The sequence below is a fragment of the Puma concolor genome, chromosome D2, assembly GCF_028749965.1.
Source record: "Puma concolor isolate L17-30 chromosome D2, mPumCon1.1.hap2, whole genome shotgun sequence".
NCBI lineage: Eukaryota > Metazoa > Chordata > Mammalia > Carnivora > Felidae > Puma > Puma concolor.
In genome coordinates this window covers 2,218,722-2,242,273 of record NC_141677.1, presented here as the reverse complement: position 1 = coordinate 2,242,273, position 23,552 = coordinate 2,218,722, and the positions used below count along the sequence as shown (strand labels likewise).

General features: G+C 39.7%; 1 pseudogene; it reads right to left on the bottom strand.

The window, feature by feature from the left end:
• LOC112851471 (zinc transporter 6-like) overlaps positions 1-19,491 on the bottom strand; it is a 61,779-nt pseudogene extending 42,288 nt beyond the window's left edge.
• Between the last annotated feature and the right edge of the window lie 4,061 nt (positions 19,492-23,552).

Here is a 23,552-nt window from a genome sequence, read left to right as displayed (position 1 = left end):
ATCAACTGATGAATGGATAAAGAAATTGTGGTTTATACACACAATGGAGTACTACGTGGCAATAAGAATGAAATATGGCCCTTTGTAGCAACATAGATGGAACTGGAGAGTGTGATGCTAAGTGAAATAAGCCATACATAGAAAGACAGATACCATATGGTTTCACTCTTATGTGGATCCTGAGAAACTTAACAGGAACCCATGGGGGAGGGGAACAAAAAAAAAAAAAAAAAAAAGAGGTTAGAGTGGGAGAGAGCCAAAGCATAAGAGACTGTTGAGAACTGAGAACAAACTAAGGGTTGATGGGGGGTGGGAGGGAGGGGAGGGTAGGTGATGGGTATTGAGGAGGGCACCTTTTGGGATGAGCACTGGGTGTTGTATGGAAACCAATTTGATAATAATGTTCATATATTGAAAAAAGTAAATAAAAGAAAATTTCCAGAAACAAGTATAAAACAAGTAATAAAATAGCAATAAACCCATCAATAATTACTTTGGATGTAAAATGGAACACTCCAGTTAAAAGACATAAGGGGTCATAATGGATAAAAAAGCAAGACTCATCTATATGCTGCCTACAAGAAGCTCATCTTAGACCTAAAGACAGCTGCAGATTGAAAGTCAGGGGATAGAGAATGATGTATCATGCCAATGGACAATAAAACCCGAAGTAGCAATACTTCTAATGGACAAATTAGACTTTAAAACTGAAACTGTAAGAAGAGATAAAGAAGGGCACCATATAACAAAGGGGACAATCCAGTAAGATTTCACAATTCTAAATATTTATGTACCCAACATGAGAGCACCCAAATCTATATAATAACAAACATAAAGGAATATAATACTAAGACAAACACCCCACTCACATCAACAGACAGATCATCTAAACAGAAAATAAACAAGGAAACAATAGCTTTGAATGATATACTGGATCAGATACAATTAACAGGTCTATTCAGCACATTCCATCCTAAAGCAGCAGAATAAACATTTTCAAGTGCATATGGAACATTCTCTAGAATAGATCATAGACTGGATCACAAGACAGGCCTCAACAAATACAGAAAGACTAAAATCATACCATGCACTTTTTGTAACCACAATGCTATAAAAAATTGAAGTCAACCACAAGAAAAAAGAAGAGGTTAAACAACATGCTATCTAACAATGAATGGGTCAGCCACATAATCAAAGAAGTTAAAAAAAAATGGAAATAAAAGTATACATGGAAACAAAAGAGGGAAGTATACAGCAACACAGGCCTACCTTAAAAACCAAAACAAAACTAAACAACTCAAACAAACATTTTTATATACCAATAATCAAGCAGCAGAAAGACATTAAGGAATCAATCTAATTTACAACTTCACCACAAACAATAAGACACCTAGGAAAAAGCCCAACCAAAGTGGTCAAAGACCTCTAATCTTAAAAAATGTAAGACACTAATGAAAGTTGAAGAGGATACAAAGAGCAAAGGGAACCCATGCTCAAGGATTAGAAGAATATTGTTAAAATGTCTACACTATCAAAACCAATCTACATATTGAATGCAATCCTTATCAAAATGCTAATAGCCTTTTTCACACAACTAAAACAATCCTAAAATTTGTACGGAACCACAGAACACCTTGAATAGCCAGCAATCTTCAAGAAAAGCAAAGTTAAAGGCATTACAATTCTGGCTTCAAGTTATATTACAAGGCTATAGTGATCAAAACTGTGTGGTATTGGCACAACAATAGACAAACAGATCAATAGAGCAGACTAAAAAATCCAGATATGAACCCACAACTATATGGTCAATCTTTGGCAAAGCAAGAAAGAATATCCAATGGGGAAAAAGTCTCTTCAGCAAATGGTGCCGAGAGAACTGTACAGTGACATGTAGAAGAAAGAAAATGGATCACTTTCTTGCACCATAGGCAAAAAGAAGTTCAAGATAGATTCAAGTCTTAAATGTTAGACCTGAAACCATAAAATCCTAGAGAATACAGCTGTAATCTCTTTGACATTAGCCATAGTAACTTGCAAACGATCTGATAAAAGGATTATCTAAAATGTATGAAGTACTTATAAAACCAACACCCCAAAAAAATAATCCAATTAAGAGATGGATAGATGACATTAATATTTTTCCAAAAAAGACATCCAGAAGGCTAACAGACACATGATCACTCATCATCAGGGAAATGCAAATCAAAACTCCAATGAGGTATTGTATCACACTTGTCAAAAACGGCTGAAATCAACCACAGGTGTTGAGAATGTGGTGAAAGGGAAACGCTCTTGTACTGTGGGTGGGAATACAAACTGGTGCAGCCACTTTGGAGAACAGTATGAACGTTCCTCAAAAAGTTGAGAATAGAGCCATTTTATAATCCAGCAATTGTACTACTAGGTAGCTACTCATAGAATACAAAAATATTGATCCATGTACCTCACCGTTTATCACAGCAGTATCAACAATAGCCAAATTATGGAGAGCCCAAATATCCATCTACTGATGAATGGATAAAGAGGACGTGGTATATATAGAATGGAATATTACTCAGCCATGAAAAGAAGATTATAACCTTGCCATTTGCAATGACATGGAACTAGAAAGTATAATGCTAAGAGAAATAAGAGAAAGACAAACAGCATTTCAGTCATATGCGGAATTTAAGAAAAACAACGGGGAAAAAAGAGATAAACCAAGGAACAGACTTAACTCTACAAGACAAACTGAGGGTTACCTGAGAGGAGGAGGGTGGAGGGATGGGTAAAATAGGTGATGGGGATTAAGAGTACACTTGTGGGCGGCCGGGTGGCTCATTCAGTTGAGCGTGCAACTCTTGATTTCAGTTCAGGTCATGATCTCATGGTCATGGGATCCAGTGCTGCCCTTAGCACAGAGCCTGCTTGGGATTCTCTCTCCCTCACACACACTCTCTCTCTGCCCTTTTCCCACTAGTTTTCGGTCTCAAAATAAACATTTTAAAAAAGCATGCACTTGTGATTAACACCATGTGATGTTTCGAAGTGTTAAGCCGCTATATTGTATACCTGAAATTAATATTACACTGTCAGTTAAAAAACTTACATTAAAAGTAAAAAGTAATAAAAGTACACTTCTGGTAATGAGAAATGGATAGAATTGTTGAGCCACTAAACTGTACACCTGAAGCTAATTTAACACTGCATAGTAACTAGACTGGAATTTTATTTTTTTTCATTTTTATTTTATTTTTTTTTTTTTTTTTACATTTATTTTTGGGACAGAGAGAGACAGAGCATGAACGGGGGAGGGGCAGAGAGAGAGGGAGACACAGAATCGGAAACAGGCTCCAGGCTCTGAGCCATCAGCCCAGAGCCTGACGCGGGGCTCGAACTCCCGGACCGCGAGATCGTGACCTGGCTGAAGTCGGACGCTTAACTGACTGCGCCACCCAGGCGCCCCTAGACTGGAATTTTAAAAAAAAGAAAGAAACTGGTACGCCCAGTTATTCAGTGCTGAAAGGAAAGGAGGTACAAGTCATGACAAAAGGAACCTTAAACGTACATTACTAAGCAAGAGAAGCCGATGGGAAATCCATACTGTACAATTCCAACTATATAACATTTGGGGAAAGGCAAAGCTACGGAGACAGTAACCAGTGGTTGCAGGGAGGAAGGGAAGAGGAAACAGAACACAGAGTTTACGTAGGACAGGGAAGCTCTTCTGTGTGATCCTATGGTGGATACAGGCCATTATCTCTTCGTCTAAACCCACAGCACATGCAACACCAGGGTTTAATAGTGTGAAGTACGGACTTCAGAGGACAACATGTTTGTTGTGGGTTCATCGGTTGTAACAAGTGATGGTGGGGGTGAGAAGAAGCAGAAGGCTGTGTGGAGAAGGGGTACATAGGAAATCTGACTTGACTCGGTAACCCCCACCCCAGTGCCCAGTAGGAATTGTATGGAGAAGTTCCCGCGGACAAAAAAGCACGTTCCTTTGGAGATCTTTAGCACCAAGGGTAGTGAGGTTCCACACAGCAACTTGAACGGAACTTTCTCTGTTCAAACAGATCACCCCAGAACGCCCAGCGATCACCTGACAAGACATGAATAAGGGGACCAAGGCCTTACAATTACACAAGCGAGCGAACTCATGTAGTGTCATTTTCCATTATTTTATTTTCACCTCCAGGTTGGACAGGCCTCCTAGTGATTTTGGTATGCATGATCTCTAATCTAGGTTTAAAAGAAAAAAGGAAAGAAAAAAGGCCCTAAGTTTGATTAGTCCTATTTCCATTTTACACACAGACTCAGCACAAGTACGCAATTCTTGTCCAACGTCATGCAGGCAGGAAGGGGTGGATTCCAGATTTGATCCTGCTGGATAGAGAAGTCACACTTTCAAAAAATCAATGGCAGAACCTTGAGCTGCAATTTGGAAATGATGATTTTCTCATATACTAGGCTTCCCAATTTCAGTGGAAACTTCCACAAATTGGTTGCATAGTCACTGCCACGATACAGCAAGTGTAGCTGCCACTTTAATTATTCACAGTGATTAATTCACAAGGGAAAGAATCAGTGTCCCACACTTGCCAGCTTCAGGTTCTCGATTTTGAATGCCTTTATTATTTACCATTTGCCTTGGATTTATCTATTGTTGCACAGCAGTTGTATTTTACAAATTGGCTTTTGAAAAAGAAAAATTCAACCCCCTGAAAGTAAAAATGCCGTTTTACAAACTTTTAGAATAATTTCTAAATTATTCTTTTGGGATAGGGATATTTTATGTGGACCATCCTCTGCCCTGTTGAACTTTCCATCTTTTTTATCTCTTCCCGGAGATTTTTTTCTTCCCACGGGAAAAACAAAGAGGTTTGTTAAACTTTTAGCTCAGCATTCAGTCAATGCTATTACCCTTCCTGGGTAGCAAAGCAATCTTGCCGTAACACTGTAAAGAAAGAAGCACCTTGAGCACACAATGGAAGAGTTAGATATCCAGAAATTATTTAATTTTCCCAATCACCAAGAATGAAGCCACCAGACGCCGCACTTGACGTTCATTGTAGCAGTGAGGCTGTAACTAAGGAAGAGTCAGGGAAATAATTGTTTGTCGGGCCCACAGACTTCAGAATTGCAGTAGGGGATATAGAGGCTACATTATCTCCTGAGAGTTCCCCACTGCCAGAGTTAATTCGTGGATGTCTGTGTCTCTGCAAAAGCAGCTTAAAAGGATTTGAACAAGATAATTCCATGCAGCATCCCTTCTGCTGTGCTGTAGGGCACAAGTTCTAGAAGGGAAAGAAAAATCAGTGTGCAGCGTTGATAACATTAAGCTATTTAGTGTATTATCTTTTAAGCAGGATTTTTATTTTGTGCCTATCAGTTGTACATACATAATAAAATTACCTAATATTTACTGAGCATTCACAGCTACATTCATCTTGGAGATAAAGTAGCTGAGGATAAACGGGACCCAGTAACACGATCAGGTGTTGCAGTCAGTTTACACAAACCAGCCTCACACCAAGTTGGATCATCCTGATGCAGAGACTAAGCCACTCTGCACAATCAATACGGTCTCCTTATCTTGGTCTCTTTGCACTGGCCTCACGAGAACCCAGCTCTTTCCTCGCTGGAATACTGCTTATAAAATGTGTCCTTCCTTTCAATAACCACTTACAGTTGGAAAATTGATTCTTTTCTGTTTGAAAGCAATTCCTGTTTTTGCATGAAAAAGACACTTTAAGGCCAGCAACCTTTACTCCCTGCAGTTCTTCAAGTATAACTCAGACAAATAACCTCCTTATATTTTCTGAGTGAATCAAGCCATCAAAAAGATTAAAAATCACCACATATGTATACTTGCTATGCTGAGCCTCCACGAACCTCATAGCATTAGTTTTCTGTCAACAAAACGCATCCTGAGGCATTATATTTCACTTTTTACAGACAGGGTAAGTGAAGAGTCCTAAGATGTCGGTGTCAGTGCCAGAAAAACAATCTTCTGCCCTACCTATCTTTAATTAAGGCTTGTAGATGACGATAAATCCATTTAAAAAAATGAACGTATGAACTATTGAACCAGATCACTGCTGACTTTTAGCAGAAATGAGTGAAAACTCTTTAGCGTGTAAACCTAATTACAGCCATTTACAAATATAGAATGTAAACAGCAAAGCCATGATTTATCCATCTTTCCGGGAAGTCTCAATGTCCAATGGAATTCGTTACTGATTAACTGTTTCCTATCTTTTTCAGGTGGCAAGTGACTAAGCTCATTTATGTTTGCTTTTTCTTAATTTCCAACATTTCAGATGTAATTTATTCTTTATATTCCAGGGAAGGAATCCTACAGACTGGCTTCATAATGTGCCAATTTAGGCTGAAATACATTTCTTTCCTTAAAAATCAAATAATCTTTATTCTGTTCTGGGATTCACTTCAAGATTATATTTTGGATATCAGGATTTAAAACTAGAAAAGAAAATCCAACTCTGACCACTATTCTCAACTCCAGAATAAGAGTATCAGTCCTCAAATTCCTATTTTTGTAAATAAACAATGGTCACCATTTGCATCTGATACATAAAGGCAGTTAACCACATATTCACAAGTTAGATCAAACCAGGGGACAGGAGAACAGGGTAACATACAAGCATTGTCCCTATCAAGTTGAATGCCAAGTATAATTTTGGAGTTTTACATTGGACAGGTTATTAGCTCTCAGATACACTCAAGAATTATGCTGAAGGAAATGGGATGGACTTTTCCAGGACCTTGGCTCGACATCTCCTCAAGATGGAGTTCCGCATTCATGAATGCTCTAGTAAGTTACTGATAAGGCGCCTCCGGGCACTTTGGGTATTTCTATAAAGAATCTGTCTTAGTAGTATTTATGAAGATGTAGCTCTATTTTCTATCAATAACAGATCAAGGAAAAAAAATAAAGGTCCAACATTCCAGTTTCTAGAATCTACACTAGAAGTTTTAAAGATGAGGTGACTGTAGACCCTTAAAGAGAAATACAGAATACACAAACGAACGATAAACACTAAAACAGAATTTTCAGTAGAACATATGATGGTGATGATCAGTAAGAGAGATCCCGTGCAAGATTTTCTTTTCCTTTTTAATTCCTTTAAGTAACAACCTCCCCATGACCAACAAAATAGAACATCCAGACACTCCTTGTTATTGGAACTTTAGCCAGTATCATGCATAGCCTCATTTCAGAGGAGCAAGTAGTGGTAACTATGGTAAGCCTGATAGCACATTAGCACCTAAGGATAAATACCATTCAAATGTAATTTTTTTTTTAGTCAAGGTGACCAATTACATACATGTGCCTATACTATAGTCCTATAGTAGGGACTATAGTCCTAACTATAATCCTACTGACAGAACACAGAGAACACAAAAAGGGATGAGTCACCAACAGTGAAGAGAAGAAAATGGCGTCCACAGCTGGTGTGGTGTTACCCACAGAACAGAAAATGCAACAAGCTTGAGAAAGAGGAAAAGGGGATGGAGGAAGATGATGGGCCCAATCTGCCCCAGGGTGGGGTAACTTTGGGCACGAGCAGGGGCTCCAGGGGATGCTGTGTTCAAGTGAAAGCCTGATACTTAGCTTTGAACCTAAGCTAGCCTCTACACCAGTGTCCTTGAGGCCATGCCACAAGCACCAACACCACACGGTTCTGCATTTTCCCAGGTATGTGCTTGCAAGTTTAACAAGGCCTTCTAGTAACAAGGGCTCAATGGATATGCTGATGCACATTGTGAAATTTGCTAATAATGGCCATAAATGAAAGATAAAAAGCATCAAAATAATGGTTAATAAACTTGAATCAAATTCAGTCCCCATGTTGAATTTTTATACAGCCCAGCAGCTAAGAATACTTTTAGACACCTAGAAATGATCTGAAAATCAAATTCATTCTCCATGGATAGTCTTATTGGAATGCAGCCACACCCATGATTGCTTGCGTATCATTTACCATCACATTAGCACTACAACACCAGAGACAGACTCTACAGCCCGCAAACTCTAAAATATTTACATGGGAAGCATTTGCTGAGGACTGTTCTATAATGAAACAAGGCATAATGGAAAATTCAAACAGCAAAATTAGATGCCAGAATAGAGTTACTATCAAAGTTTTGAGAAATGATTCTTCAACTAGAGTTCTATACGTGGAGAAGTTACACTCAAATATAAAAGGAGAATCCATGTGTTTTCCAACACAAGGACTCAGAAAATTTATCTTCTGTGATCCATTCTTAGTATCTTATTTGAGGATGTTTTCTAGCAAACTGAAGGGAGAAAGTGGGAAGGCACTAGATTCTTGAAACAGTTTGAGTTGCGAACACCAGGAAAAACGTTAACGATTACAGTTGTGTACCACTTTTCAATGCTTTTCACGGGAGATAAGTTTTAAGAAAAAAATGCGACATAAAAATGAAAATCCACCCATTAACTCATAGTCTAATACAAAGAAAACTAAAATATGAAGAATTATAAGAATGCCTAGTAGGAAAATTATCCTGTGAGTTGCTTAGGAATCTAAACACTGAAGTCATAAAAAATGAAGTCTACTTACAGAACACTATATGGTCCAGAAAAAGGGCAGAAAGTCGTAATTGTCAGAATATAAATGCTTTACTCATGTTTACCCTTTACAGCCAGCCTATGAACAAAGCAAGAATGTCCTGGCTTTCATCCTCAATGCAGAGTATAATAATTAACTTTGAAAATGTGAAAATAAGAGTTTTGCTGATTGTAGGAGACTTACTTTGGAGAGGAAGGTCAGGGGACAGATAGCCTCCTTCTATATGGAGAATTGAGATACTGGCCAGTGTGCAGAACAGAATCAAGATAGTGGTTAAAAATTAGAAAATATGGACACCAGAAAAAAATTTAAATGGGAATTACAGACTCTAATATCTAGGACATAGGAATGCAGGCGACACATAGACGAAAATATGTACCCGGCTATTAATATCTCAACAAGGCACCAACCTAAAATTTCTGTTTTTCAGATATCTAAATGGTCACGAAGAACACACAGGCAAGAGTCCAACTCTTGGATGCCATTTTTATAACCTCACCTATAAGGTCACAAAATAAACCAGAGAAAAAGTCAAGATAACAATAGAGAAATGTTAGAAGAAACAGGAAGATAGGTAGTAATGGCATCAAATACCTTTAAGGTCAAGTTCTCTTTATTGTTGACTAGTCAAGGAAAACGGTTTTGGAACATTGGAGGCAAACCTTAAGACTACCCAAAGCAGAAGTTATAAAGTCCACCCCCTGATGAGGAAGAGATGGGGTTGGAGCACACAGCTTTTCACATGCTCCCGTGACAGTAGTCCTGTTACGTTTTTTTTTTTTTGTTTTTTTTTTTCCCTGTCCTGTTACTTTTTAATTGGATGTTGTAGAAATATTCACTGGCAAAACAGCAAAAACGATTTTTAACATATGGGCAGTTTTATCATATATAAGAACTATTATGTGTTGAGTTTGTAAAGTATAACACAGTCAAATTCTGAAGCATTGAGAGTGCAAACTCGGGATTTTAAGGCATGTGAAAAAACCTGAAATGCAGAGGGCAGGATGGTGGGTCTGACAGGGCCAAGGCTCAAACTGCTAAAAGCCCAGTAAGGAGATTTGTTCCTGAGACACCAGATTTTCTGTCTGGGAAAGCACCATGCTAAGATATTGATGGCAAGGATTTACTCTTAAATAGCAATACCAAGAGTTGGAAACCGTAACACGAGTGAAAGGAAACATCAGAGTAGAGATTTTCAGCATCTCTCTGCACAGGTCAGTGTTAGCAGAGACGGGCTCCACGGACAAAGAATGGACAAGGGAGACACCAGCAATTATCAGTGCTGTTAATGCATGACAGAGAAGTGATGATGTTCTCGCAATAGTGGTTTGGAGGCCAAAGGTTTTGTTCACTCAGGATGCCAAGTCATGCTTGCCAGTCAGACTTTTGAAGATGTGGTCAGCAGGAAATAATCCCATAAGTATCAATTACAGGATAGCAAGTCAGAAAACAACGGGATGGCTGATCACAAGTAGCATCACTAGGGCCATTACGACCAAGACAAAACAAAAAAACAAGTGCATTATGTCTATTACACAAAGCTGCTCTCCTTTACGCAATCTTTACAGTAGAAACCTGCAAGAATTTAAATTTGTTTCTTTTAAAATAATTATCCGAAAGCTACCTTCATAGATTACTACAGTGCCTTTTCTTGGGGGAAATGTGCACACCCACAGGATCAACCAGCAGTGAGAGACACGCTAGAAACTAAGCTAGACCTGGGTCTTAGAATGCGGGTCTGACTGAATCCAGACACCTCCCATTTCTGTGTGGGCCACAGCTCATAATACCTGTGTGCCACTTAAAAGAACCAGCAAGCACTCTGACATTGATGTGTGTTTATTTAACGCACAAGTCCACTGGCTGGATTAGGGTTGGCTGATCCAGGTTGGTTTGTGTGTGCTGCATAGACCGTTCATACTTCTCACTGGACAAGTGAACCCAGACATGCTTGTCTCCTGTGAGAGAATTCTACCTGTAGCTCAGGGAGTCTTTCACTGTGCTGCGTCCAGTCTACTCATAAGCTCAAAGAAAGGCGAGAGATAAAGAAACACTAACGGAAATGAAGACTTGAGGTTTTTTTGCACTTCCATCTCTGCCTATATTGCCCATCCCTCCGTGCATGTGGTCTGTTCTATCCACTGGAGCCTGTAACATATTAATCCTAGTTTAAAACATTTGCTAATCCCCACACCTCTGCCACGTCTGGTTCTGATGCTTGCTCTGTCCTTCCATAAATGTGTCTTTTGCCTTTAGGTATGCCTTGCGTGGTTTTGTTTTTTTCTGGGTAAGGGGCCCGGATGCACTAAGTAAAGGGAACAGCTATAAAAAGGTCTTTTGTGATGTGGTGGGGATAAGGGAGGGGAAAGTAACCATTCTGTGATCAGACCCCAGGCTCTTAATTGATCTATGCTTCTGAAGTTCAGCTCCTCCCCCTCCCCTCTTTTCCACCCTCTTTCCAGTTTTTCTTCTGCCCCTTTGGTGGGTCAAGACGGCTAGAGTAAGTGGGAGCATTTCCGCCTATTTCCCTTCCCCTCTGTAGAAGGCTGCAGCTGCTTGGATTGGGGCATTGCTGTTCTCCAGGTTAGACTCTCCTAGTCACTGTGGGAATTTAGGCACAGGTTCAGGGGTTTCCCCCAGGGCAGGCCCTTCTAAGAACAGAGTATTCAGGCGTATTTCAAAGTGGTTCCTTTCCCCCTCTCCCTGCTAGAAGCAGGCGGGGGGGGGGGGGGTGTCTTTTCTCCATTTTCCCCGTGGGCTCCTAGATGTAGATCTCACAACACCGTCGGGGTCCCCCTATCATGGGATCCTCCTGGGGAGATTTTAACTCTCAGAGTTGTTCACACACGGCCTCTAGCAGGTCAACCATGGTTCAGGTTTTCCTCCCCTTGGAGGCTGCTCTGGTCAAGCCAAGACACCCTGTTCTCACCTGCCTCTAGTCTGGGAGGCAGTGCTTTGTCCCGGATCTCCCCGCCTGACAGGTCCGAGAAGAGCGGTTCATTTTTCAGTCGGTTCACTTCACACACTCAGGGAAGGATTGGGGACTTCAAACGTCCTTAACATATGGAATAGAAAAAACCCTACTGCACTGACTGGACATCCAATGCTAGGTCAGCCAAGCTGGTTTCCAAGCTCATGCTGTCTTGATGCTAAGGTGTCCCAAGGCCACCAGAGAGTTAGGAACAGGTGGATGTGAACGGGAAAACTTTTTGGCATTTTATTAGGACTCTTCTAGGGTTGCCACTATCTCTTGGGTTTGGTTTTTGAATACATGCTCCTCAGGTTGAAATTAACCAGAGGCTTCTAACAGTTCTGGAGAAGCTGGTTCTGATGATTTTTAGAAGAGTAAAACCAATGTTTTGGAATATAGGATTTTTGAAGGTCCCTATTGCACCATTTTAAAAGTGCTTTTCATTAGATATTTTAAATATGAATACTCCTGTGCTTATCCCTCCTGAGAATATTTAGTGGAAATTTCTTAAGAATATTCAAGACATGGTCCTAGATCTTACCCTTTTTAGTTCTTAAAGATGTATTCTATGTAAACAAAAGGTAAAAATTAACACTTTAAGGTTTATTTTGAGGCATGGGCAGAGAGAAAATCCCAAGCAGTCTCTTGCACTGTCAGTACTGAGCCCGATGTAGGGCTCGAACTCATGAACCATGAGTTCATGACCTGAGCCAAAAATCAAGAGTTGGATGCTTAACCCATTGGGCCACCCAGAAGCCCCCAAAACTAACATTTCTTAAGAAATATTCCAATAGAAACATCATTCTAAAATTAAAGTAACCAAGTAATTCAACACCAGTGTTTTGTTTTTGTTTTTGTTTTTGTTTTTTTTTTTTTTACTTCCTAACATAAGGTAGCAAGTAATCTTTACATTGAATAGCATGTATTTATTTGGTACACACTATGTGCAAACTACGAAATAGTCAGATGTGGTATTAATGCTCAAGACCCCCCTTTAACTCAGTGTTATAGGATTTGTCTGCCAAAAATAGGAGCCAGCATTTAAAATTACAACAAGGAGTAATAAATTAGGGTTATGAAATTTAAGCACAACATTTAACATGGATATTAGCAAAGACTGAGCTAGAGGAACCAGAGAGGAGATGAATGCTGATAAAGAGTCATTACAGTGTCATTTCAAAAGTTAACATTTACGGAAAAGACTTTTCTAATTCAAGATTCTGCTGCCTTTTTATAAATCTGGTGACCTCACATAGGTGGTTATGTTCCTGTTCATGTTCTTTTGATAACCCTCCGTCTCAAAGACAAAAAAAAAAAAGGTATACTAAGTTTTATTTAGGTAATCTCTATACACAACATGGGGTTCACACACACAACCCTGAGATCAAGTCACCTGGTCCTTTGAGCTAGCCAGGCACCCCTATACCTTGTTTTCATAACTAGTAGAAGTCTTAAGACTTCTGTGTTATTCTAAAAGATATCCATGGATCTATTCAGTCTTTTGCATTTTCATATATTAGTTCCTGCCACACATTTGCGCACACACACGTGAACACATATGCACAGATGTGACTTTAATCAGACTGCTTGAATCTATAATAGGGGGGTTGAATTCATCTGAATCAATTAGATTCCCAAATGGAAAAATGCATGAATCATGACCCCTACCCTTTCTAGACAGAAATGAATCCCAGGTTATTGATTTAAATGTAAGAGAAAAACTGTATTTAGATATATTGGGGATATTTAGATATCTGTTTAAGGTGTATTTTCTTTCCCTCTCATCTGATATCTGACTCACTACTATCAGTCTAATTCAGTTTTCACCTGAAGCCTGTCTTAGAGGTTAAATATCTGCCATGATTCCCACCACTTGAGTAGTTGTTGACAGAAAAACATACACTCAACTAGTGGCCACGTATTTGGGGTTTAATCCTGGTTCTTCTGAATTAAATATCCAACTAAAAGCAGTATGGAGTGAATCATAGTGAACATTTACTGAATTATTATGTTCTTGGCACCATACTAAGATTTTTTTAATCCACATGACCTATTATGACTACCTTCTCATTTGAAGACAAGGAGTCTAATGAATTAAGAGCCAATAGAGTATTGGTTAAGAACATGGGCTCTAGGCCAAACTTCCTGGCTCTGGTATTTTACTGTGTGATTTGGGGGAAGTTAGCTAACGATACTAGTGAGATACACGGTATTCCAACGATCAGGTTTTGTTTTTTTTTAATATATGAAAAAATTAAAATTTGGTCAAGTGGTATTTACAAGGTTTTTTTGTTTGTTTTTTTACTATACTATCTCTTATAATTGCCTTCATTCTATGTTAAAAACATTGGGGCACCTGGGTGGCTCCAGTCGGTTGAGCGACCGACTTCAGCTCAGGTCATGATCTCACGGTTTGTGAGTTCATGCCCCACATCAGGCTCTGTGGTGACAGCTCAGAGTAAACATTAAAATTAAAACAACAAAAACAAACCCAAAACATAACCCCCATTGTTCTACGATATTTTTCAATTAAGTATTTTTCTGCTTAATTGTATGTGTTTTTGCTGGAATGAGCTCTATAGATGGAATAAAATTCACCTAGCCTTTAACTGTTGCACACAGCTAATTTTAATAAGGCCAGGGATAGAACCTAAGTGCTAAGAACCCACTAATTCTCCTTATACTAGACCGTAGACCCTTCTGGTGTTCATTTCACTCAATATATACTAGAGGAAAAAAAAAAAAAAAGCTGTATTTATTTGTATTTGGTTTTTTAGGAGTAAAATTATCTAGTTTTTTTACTTTTTAATATATCATTGCTCACAGGCACAAATCCATGCAGAAAACACTCATGTGCACACACACGAACTATTAATGCCGCAGGCTTCTTTAGGACTATCAAAGTGAGAAACAAGTTCATGTTGTTAGTGTTACCTTTCAAATAGATTTCAATGTCTATCAAATTAGAGACATAACAGCAGTTCAATATCAAAACTCAAATGAAGGTCAGAAACATGATGATCATGACATCTAGTTGACAGGGTTAAAGAGTGTTTTTTTTTTTCTCCCAGTTTTAGGAAACTCTCACATCCTATTCAACCCTTAGTTTCATCTTCACTTCTACCTTCTAATATCAATACAAAGATGTGGGAAATTTTATCCATTCTACAAGCAAAGGTAAAGAAAATGAGTTTACGTAACTTAAGCCGATTCTTTCTGTGTATACACATTCGAGACTGAAAAAATCCATTCTTCCTCCATTGAACCATTATGACAAACCGCATGCTGGGCTATGTCACACAATCAGAGGGAGCTCAGATCTTGCTGGGGATATTTGGATAACGACACAAGTAGACTTTTTGAAGACTATTGAAGCTATGATTACATCTTTAAAATCATATGAAACCTTATTTCTTGCTAATAACTCAGCACAGCGTATGAAAACTAATAAGAGATTTTGACAGACAATATTACAACATTAGTCTCTACCCCATTGTAACAAGACTTTGTTTTAGCCATTCACACACAATGAGAAGATAAAGGATTGTAACATGTTGGGTAGCTGGTAGATTCTCCAGCTGTTTTTTTGAAAAGATAATTTACTCACTTGGGTAAATGCAGTTCATATTGCGGCAGAACCATGAGAATATAAGAAGTAGGTAACACGTTATCAGGACTGATGATTAATAAAGAAAATGGAAAGCATCTGGCCAACATGAAGGCTTTACGAATAAGAGAAAGGTCCTAAAGTAGAAAAACATGTGGAGAGCTAACGTTGGTAAACAAAAATCTTCTGAAATAAAAAATGGAAATTACGACGTGCAGGGATTACAGCCTAGAGAGTGGATACTCATTTGGTGAGAAGAACCTTATAACTAGTAGTCAAGGGCATCATAAATAATAGTAAGCAGAAAGCCTTACAGAAGAGAACTCTATACAATATTAACAAAAATATGGGAATGCAGGGTATTTTGTTATTTCTATAAAGTCCAACAGTGACAAAGCAAGAATTGGTCTACAGAGGCATGGTTTTAACATGTTAGCAGGGAATGACTGAGAACAGGTGAGGTGGTCTCCCTCTGGGGTATAATTTGCAGATCAAATGTGATAACCTTCATAGATGACTAACCTGCAAAAGAGGTCTCATGACCAATTAGGATTAAAAATAATCCCATCTCGGGGCGCCTGGGTGGTGCAGTCGGTTAAGCGTCCGACTTAGGCCAGGTCACGATCTCGCGGTCCGGGAGTTCGAGCCCCGCGTCAGGCTCTGGGCTGATGGCTCAGAGCCTGGAGCCTGTTTCCGATTCTGTGTCTCCCTCTCTCTCTGCCCCTTCCCCGTTCATTCTCTGTCTCTCTCTGTCCCAAAAATAAAAAAAAAAATTTTAAAAAATAAAAAGAATAATCCCATCTTAAGTCACATTTACCAGCATATACCCCAGTGTAATAGCAATTGACACGTCATTTCCAACCTGGAGGCCCATAAAAATGAGGCTGTGTTAGGGCCATAATGGCAGAGTATCTTAGAGCAGCTGGGTGGAGGGTGGGCGTGGGCGGAATGGAGCTATGGAAGGACGATGGCAGGGAACGGAGCGTGTACCGTGTACCCCAATAACCACATCAGGTAGACTTCTTCAGAGGAGAAAGAATGCAAGAAAACCCACATCACAGCTCACAATTCTGTCTAGGTCCATCACTAAGTCAACAAAGGAAAACTAAGGACACGTTCCCATTTCACCTGTCAAGAGACTTCTCGGCATCAACTATGGAGGGCACGACAACGCAGCAAACTACTGAGGCGGGAGCCAGGGAACATGTAATGAATCTAATTCCCATCCAGCTGCACCTAGGCCTAAGTGTGGTCCCCAAATGCATATTCACGGAGTTTCCTAACGAGGTCACATGTGAACCATCCTAAGTCCGTAAATCATATAGGCCCTTTTTAAATCTTTACTACACTTGCCTGGGGACTGAGAATAGACAATAAAGAAGATCAACTCACTTCCAAACACTTGTTTAAACACAGTTCAAGTTTCTTCTATGGCAAGAACGTTCTATTTGATAAAAGGGATTTCTGTGATGCTGATGGGATTGCGCCACTGTTTAAACACTAGAGTTGGGATGGGGGGTCAGAGCTCTAAAGAGAATACTTCTTTTCTTTCAAATACCAGAGAGTAACAATGTGTATCTTTAATGCCACTGCCTAAGTTTAGCAGCAGATACCTATAATTTTGAGGGGATATGGGAGAAAAAACTAAAGTGTGTCTTGCTAAAATATAAAGTGCCAAGAACTCTTTCTCTCGCCCTCTTCTCCCACTAGATTCTGCAAACAACCCCAAACTACACCCTTTCTGGAAATCAAACGAGACAAGGGAACACAGACTATGGGGTGAATGTGGGTTTTATTTACCCCAATTCTGGTTTCTGTAACCTGTGGAAGTGAGACAACTTCAACGCAGTCCCTGAACAAGGTTCCATCCTCACATCCACACGCTTCTCCCCACGGTTCCTTTACCTCGTGTCCTGCCGATTGCTAAACCCTCGGCTGACTGAAATTTTGACCACTCCCCTCGTTAAGAAATACTCCATTCTGACTTAGTTGGTTCTGAAAACCTGTGCTTCTTGGTTATCCTACTAACCCTTTCTCAACCTTGAATTAGATCTGCTTATTTAGAAATCATCTTCCATCACTAACCTTGAAACTGCACTCTAGCTCTTTTCCACCAGCTCCCTGGATCTGCACTTTCCTGCGGGTTCCTAGTGCTCTCAGCAGGGAAATAGGGCACAACACGACTCCACGGGAGAGGAGACTGGCTGATGGGGGAAAAGGGAAAAGAAAGGAACAGAACAGCCAATGGTAGAATGCCCTTGTCGGTAACTAGAAGATATGGTTGTAGAAACAGAGGAAACCTAAACACCTTGGGATAGAAATTAAAAAAAAAAAGTCACTGGCCAACCTGGAAGCTTACTCAGTGAGAAACCGCATCTCTATATCCATAGATGCTTGGCAGGGCCAGAATGAACCACATGATCCTTTAGTAGCAAACTCTTACACAGGCGCACATGCACACAGGCACCAGAAGGTGGTGCACACGGTTTCCAAAGCTAATTAAAGATGCAAAAGGGGAAGGGGAAAAACAAACAAACAAACAAAAAACCTCCCCTGATTAGGGAGTTAACTGCTTTCCCTGTAGGAGCTTTTTAATGGAGGACCTTTTCAAGGCCAGAAGTTTTACCACCTACCGGATGAGAGAAGCTGGAAATTCTCTGATCTTCTGGGAAATCTGAATATACAAATTCTACCTTGACACACATCAGGCAAAGCTAAACAAATAAGATGTGAAGCTGAAGATCATGTAGAGATGTTTCTATATTCCATAAGTTTTAACAGCTATTTTAACAGCTTTACTTTTAAACATTTTGAGGAAGTGTAGGTTTCTAATGGTTTTCAAACAGAAAAGGAAGTCTATTTCTGCATGGGGCCATTTTGTTATGTATATGCTGTATATGGCGAGATAAATACCCACAAGAGACATGGACAGGATCTAATTCCCCTACGAGGAACAAACTGCCAGGTGACACCCTCTTTCCAGGCTATTACAGATGCGGTTGCTATGGGAATGACCAAGCTAGAACTGATTGCTCTTGGAGATGGATGTGAGGCACTTCTTGGTCTACTCTGGCAAGGTCAGTGGGTGCTACGAGATTGAACCTGGTTTGACTCCCCTGCTCCCTATTGCTGGCTTTCTTGAGAAATAAGTAACTTACAAATAAAATTTCAAGGTACTTTTTTTCAAAGTGGTTATGCCATTTGTTATTTTTTTTAAGTATGAAGTTGTCATATTGGTTTCCATACCACACCCAGTGCTCATCCCAACAGGTGCCCTCAATACCCACTACCCACCATCTCCTCCCTCCCACCCCCCCATCAACCCTCAGTTTGTTCTCAGTTTTTAAGAGTCTCTTATGGCTTGCAACTCCCTTCCCCTCCCCCATGGTCTTCTGTTAAGTTTCTCAGGATCCACGTAAGAGTGAAAACATACGGTATTGTCTTTCTCTGCATGACTTATTTCACTTAGCATAACTCTCCAGTTCCACCCACGTGGTTATAAAAGGCCAGATTTCATTCTTTCTCATTGCCAAGTCGTATTCCATTGTGTATACAAACCACATCTTTATCCATTCATCAGTTGATGGTCATTCAGGCTCTTTCCATAGTTTGGCTATTGTTGAAAGTGCTGCTATAAACATTGGAGTACAAGTGCCCCTATGCATCAGCACTCCTGTATCCTTGGATAAATTCCTAGCAGTGCTATTGCTGGGTCACAGGGTAGGTCTATTTTTAATTTTCTGAGGAACCTCCACACTGCTTTCCAGAGCGGCTGCACCAGTTTGCATTCCCACCAGCAGCTCAAGAGGGTTCCCATTTCTCTACATCCTCTCCAGCATCTATAGTCTCCTTATTTGTTCATTTTAGCCACTCTGACTGGCGTGAAGTGGTACCTGAGTGTGGTTTTGATTGGTCTTTCCATGAGGAGTCACACCCGAAAAACAAATAATCCAGTGAAGAAATGGGAAGACATGAATAGACCCTTCTCTAAAGAAGACATCCAGATGACCAACAGGCACATGAAGATGCTCAAAATTTCAAGGTATTTAAAGTATAGTATACAGTGTGAGGACTTGACAGATGTACCCCATGAAAGGATTTCCTCCACTGAATCAATACATCCATCACCTCACATATTTAAGTTCTATTCTGGGAGTGAGTGCACTGAAGTGCTGCTCTTGGGGAATTTCCGTTACGTACACAGTGCTCTCACCTATAGTCGCTACGTTATCCGTTAGCTCCTGAGACATCCGACCTCTCCCTATTTCCTCCGCCCACTCAAAACAATGAGTTGGCAGCTGGCCAACGGCTGTCATTGCCGGTAGACTTAGAACAGTGGCTCCTGTTCTGGGCCCCATTCACCAGAGGCCTCAGGTATTACAGACCTGCTCAACATAGATTAGACAACCGGGTGCCTGGCTCACCTCTGACTTCGGCTCAGGTCACGATCTCATGGTTCATGGGTTCAAGCCCTGCATCAGGCTCTGTGCTGACATTGCAGAGCCTGGGAGCCTGCTTCGGATTCTCTTTCTCTCTCTGCCCCTCCCCCACTCATCCTTTTTGTCTCGCTCAATAAATATTTTTAAGAATTTTAAAGGCAAGTTGACTTATCCAAATCTCACTCTCAAAATGAATTCCATATATTCTTCCCTAATGATGTGCCAAACATCAACTTTTGTGCTCCTTCTGTTTCAATTATGGCTTTAAGGATATTCTTGAACAAGCACAGTAATCATTAACAGCTGACATGGAAATTTTGTTTAAAAGTTCTATTATAGAATATATAGGTATAGGATTGGAAACTGATGAAAATCCTATAAATGCAAATGATTTTAAAGATTCAGATCAAGTTAATGGAAGTATTGAAGATATTTGTGGAAATTCAGCAGGTGTATTAAGAACTCCCATCTCAAGGTAGAAAACAAGCAGATAGAGGAGGTTTAATTCTGGAAGGACTTTAGTTTTAAGAGAGAAACTCCCAATATATAAGAAAATGGGCTTATTTTTATATTTTTTGTGATAGTTATCATAGATGTATCGCTTACACAGGTATAAAATGTTCAATTTTTAAAATTTTATTGACCATCCGAGTTGCTAGTGCTACAAAAGAGAAAAACTGAGTTGAAATACACCAAAACCCACAACTGGGAAGTTCCCATAGATACAGACTTTTACCTGAGGAGCAAAGGGTTGATCTTCCACATCAGAGAGAAGAACCCCCAAAACATTTGGCTTTGAAAACCAGTAAGAAGTATGCTCAGGAGAACCACAGCATAGACAATGGAAAAAAGACAGTTTCTTCACTAAATAGTTCTGGGGACACTGGATAGCTACATGCAAAAGAATGAAGATAGAAGTTAGTGGTCCATCATACACAAAAGTTAACTCAAAAAAGGGGCATCGGCAGGGGGGGTGGTCTCACTTGGTTAAGTGCCCGAATGCAGCTCAGCCCATGATCTCATGGCTGGTGGGTTCAAGCCCCATGTCGGACTCCGTGCTTACAGCTCAGAGCCTAGAGCCTGCTTCAGATTCTTTCTCTGCTCCTCCCCGCTCACACAGTCTCTAATACAAGTAAATTTTTTTTTAATTAACTCAAAATGGATTAAAACTTGAAGACCTGAAAGCATTAAACTCTTGGGGGAAAAAAAGTGGTAAGTTCCTTGACATCAATTTTAGTGATTTTTTTTTTTGACTCCAAAGGCAAAGGTAACAGAAGCAAAAAAAAAGAAAAAAAACAAAACAAAAAACAAAACTAAGACTACAGCAAACTAAGAAGCCTCTGGACAGTGAAGGAATCAATCAATAAAACGATAAATGGGAGAAGGTATTTGCAAATCACATCTATAAGGGTTAATATCCAAAATAGATAAAGAACTTCTACAATAACAAAAAAGCAGCAATCCAATGAATAAAATGGGCAGAGAGGCTGAATAGAGATTTTTCCAAAGATGACACAGATGGTCAACAGGCACAGGAGATGTTGTTCAAGATCACTCATCAGGGAGACTCAAACTGAAACCATCAGGAGATACCACCTCACACCTGTCAGACCGGCTATTACTAAAAAGGCAATATAGTGTTAGTGAGGACGTGGAAGTGGGACTAAATCCCTCATGGTCCTTGGTGGGAATATAAATTGGTGCCACCACTAGGGAAAACAGTATACAAGTTAAAAAAAAAAAATACAATTACAAAGAGCTTCCATACAGTCCGACAAGTTTACTTCTGAGCATCTATCTGAAGAAAAAGATACATGCGTGTCTGTGTTCACTGCAACATTGTTGTTTCTAATAGCCAAGACCTGGAAATAACCTGTGCATCAACTGACAGAGGAAGAAAACACAATAGCATGTGAATGTGTCACACACACAATTACTACTCAGCTGTAAGAGAGAAGGAAAACTTGCCACTTCCACAATATGAATGGACTGCAAAAGATATGCTTAGAGTAAAAGACAAACGCAGCAGGACCTAGGTTTTGAGAGTCCGCTTGTAAATAACAAATCCAGACTCAGGTACAGAAAGAGTGGTGTCTGCCACAAGGGAAGGAAGCAGCAAGGTGGCAGAACAGGTCAAGGAATTAAGAGGTACAAGCTTCCAGCTATAAACGATGGTCACAGGATCTAACGCATAGCACAAGAAATATGGTCGTACGTATCAACTTTGCATGGCGACAGACAACTACATTTGTTGTGGTGATCTGCTTACAATGTGTACAAATACACATGCAGAACCACTATGTCCTACACCTGAAAACCGTATTTTATGCCAATTATGCTTTAATAAGAATACGAACTTTACATTAGGGGAGAAAAAGAAAATGACAAAAGAGGGAGAATAAAAGCTACTTCAAAAGCTATAAATGCATTATCCCAGAGTCTTTGAAGTACCTGCATGTGTTTAGCTCCTTGACTTAAGATCAAGCACAGCTTATTCAAAAGTAATAATTCAAATATACATGTAAAATAGGGACCTCATTTTTTAAATCTTATTACAATATGCAACTGTAATAGCTTAAAATAGCCTCAACCAAAGTAGCCTAACGCATCTGCCTGCATCATAAGCATACAGATATGAAAATGCTGGACACACACACACACACACCACAAAGCTGCAGGAGAGCCAGGTACTAAAACTTTTTTTTTTTAATGCTTATTTTTGAAGGAGAGAGCAGAGAGGGAGACAGAATCTGAAGCAGGTTCCAGGCTCTGAGCTGTCAGCAGAGTCCGACATGAGGCTCTGACCCACAAACCATCAGGTTGTGACCTGAGCCGAAGTCAGACACTCAACCTACTGAGCCACTTGGGCACCCTGCCAGTTACTAAAGCAGTTGTATTGGTCACAGAGTCAAACAGGCATGGAGACCCCCTCCATTCAAGAGCTTAGAGTGGAAGTGAAGAAACCTGACCGCCAAGATGAATAGAAGGACACTAAGAAGTAACCTAAGTGTAATGTCCAATGCTTGTGAAGGAAATAGCAAGGCTTTTTGGCTTGGTATTGCACATGATAGGATTCATGGCGTGGTAGGAATCGGTGTTCACAAATGGGTCTATACATTGGACTTAAAACATCATTAAATGTTTCACTCCATGTTTAGATGGATAGCATTTGTACAAAGTATAGAGCTATGTGTAACCTACCTTGAATGCCTATTCTAGGTTAACGAAGCTTATAATTAGATAGCAACTTATTTCAACATTCATTTTAACATGGACTAACGGACTTAACTCCTGCAACAAGCACCTCACAAGAGTTTTAAGGAGATCAATACAACGGGGGGGGGGGGGGGGGGGAGTAAAGTTAGTCATGATTTTTTAAAAAATCAGACCACTTTGGGGGCAGAATTTAGAACTTCTAGAATAATCTGCTTTTGAAGAAGTGTTAATATTGGCTATTCACCTCTGAAAGTTAACAGAATTTAACACTGATTATTGTGTAAAATTTACTTTGCCACCTACCCCTACAAACCAAAGCTGAAAACTGATCACATACTTGAACTTATCCAGGTATCAAATCATGTTTTATACACCTTTTCTTTAAAATAGGCTTTTCGGCAATTACTTTTTGAGATACAGAGATGTGCATAAATGTATATATATATATTATGTATTTGTGTGTGCATACGTTCAGTTTCATGTTTAGTCATCTAAGTTTTAACACCCAGTAAATGAAACACAAATTCAAAAGGTCTTTATCAAGCCAAAAAATTAAAGAGCTTTATAAAACCCAATTAACTTCACCGTTTGATCCTGTTAAATCCAACCATCCTCAAAATAATCCAAATATTATTGCTAATATAGCTTCTTTTCTGGGACTCTTTGCTCCTCGAGTGGCAGGTATTTGACTTCTATGTTCTCCCAATTAAAGAATCAAAAGG